Source organism: Melanotaenia boesemani, chromosome 3 (assembly GCF_017639745.1).
Source record: "Melanotaenia boesemani isolate fMelBoe1 chromosome 3, fMelBoe1.pri, whole genome shotgun sequence".
In the NCBI taxonomy this organism is placed as follows: domain Eukaryota; kingdom Metazoa; phylum Chordata; class Actinopteri; order Atheriniformes; family Melanotaeniidae; genus Melanotaenia; species Melanotaenia boesemani.
In genome coordinates this window covers 2,374,620-2,376,026 of record NC_055684.1, presented here as the reverse complement: position 1 = coordinate 2,376,026, position 1,407 = coordinate 2,374,620, and the positions used below count along the sequence as shown (strand labels likewise).

The window sequence follows — 1,407 nt, the reverse complement described above, 5'->3', positions numbered from 1 at the left end:
GCTGACTGACTCCTTCATTTGCATGCAATTACCGCTAGCCTGAAACCTGGCTAGTCTGCAGCTAAGAGACAGGATACAACCCAGTAATACAGAGCATGGAAGCATGTTTGGTGTTAGCTAACCAGCTAGCAGGTTAGCTATACAGCATTCACATGAAAGAGAGGTGATGGCAGTTTTCTTGTAGATGTAGACAAGTAAAAGGGAAAAATATGGCATTACATTGGTACAACATTTGGGATTATCGTTTTTCTGTCATCAAATTCAAATTCAATCCAGTTTTATTCATACAGGTCCAATTAACAACAAAGTCATCTCACATTTACAGACACGGTCCAACTCAATTCAAATAATAAGAGTCCACTAATTCATAAACGTAATTGCCTAGCTAAGGAAACCAATGGACTGGATCAGACCCAGGAAAGAAAACCTCCAGCTTCTTTCAGTTAAGACAAGTGGAAACCACTTCTTTCTTGGCATCATCATGAGATTTTAATTCATGCTTTTATAACAACTGCTTTAGACTACTGCAACGCACTTTACGCTGGGCTCAGCCAGACCTCTGTCAGTCAGCTACAGCTTCTCCAAAATACTGCTGATTGACTTTTTATAGGCACAAATACACAAAAGCACATGACTCGGTCCTGGCTTCATGTCACTGACTCCCCATTCATTTTAGAGTTGATTTAAAAATTCTTTCATTGGTTTTTAAGTCCCTCCACCCTCTCCCTCCACAGTATCTCTCAGACTACTTGGCGTCCCCTCATCTCAGCAGACAGGGACCATCCCCATAACAAAGAGAAACTTAGAGGTGGCAAGCTTCTCTGTACCGAGACTGTAGAACCAGCTGCCGTTGCACATCAGGAAGGCCTCTTCACTTGCTGCTTTAAAATCATCTCTTAAAACAACTTTTTCTCTTTGATTTTTAAGTGAGTTTAAGATGCTGGTTTTTACTATTTTCTTTTTATTACTTCTTTTAATTAAATTTTATATTATTTTATTGTTCTTATGTTTGTGTAAAAGACTTCGCTTAACTGTGTTGTTTTAACAGTGGTTTATTAATAAAGTGGAGCTTCAATCTCTCTATGAAACCAACATCCTACGGGGCTTCCTTCATACGTCGGCTCTGAGCTGCAGCAATAAAACAAAAATAAGACAAGCAGAAAGCAGATCAGTGCAAACTTTTCTGGACCAACAAGCCACCAGGGGCCCCACAAGCCACCAGGAGGTCCCGCAAGCCACCAGGAGGCCCCTCAAGCCACCAGGGGCCCCACAAGCCACCAAGAGGCCCCACAAGCCACCAGGAGGCCCCGCAAACCACCAGGAGGCCCCGCAAGCCACCAGGGGCCCCACAAGCCACCAGGGGCCCCGCAAGCCAACAGGGGCCCTGCAAGCCACCAGGGGCCCCAC

At 44.3% G+C, this 1,407-nt stretch overlaps 1 long non-coding RNA gene across 1 annotated transcript; it reads left to right on the top strand.

Moving 5' to 3' along the window:
- The first annotated feature begins 790 nt into the window (after nucleotides 1-790).
- Nucleotides 791-1,136, top strand: LOC121636252. The gene is made up of 2 exons (XR_006009698.1): nucleotides 791-926; nucleotides 1,049-1,136. It is a non-coding gene; the product is annotated as an uncharacterized LOC121636252 (long non-coding RNA).
- Nucleotides 1,137-1,407: the final 271 nt, after the last annotated feature.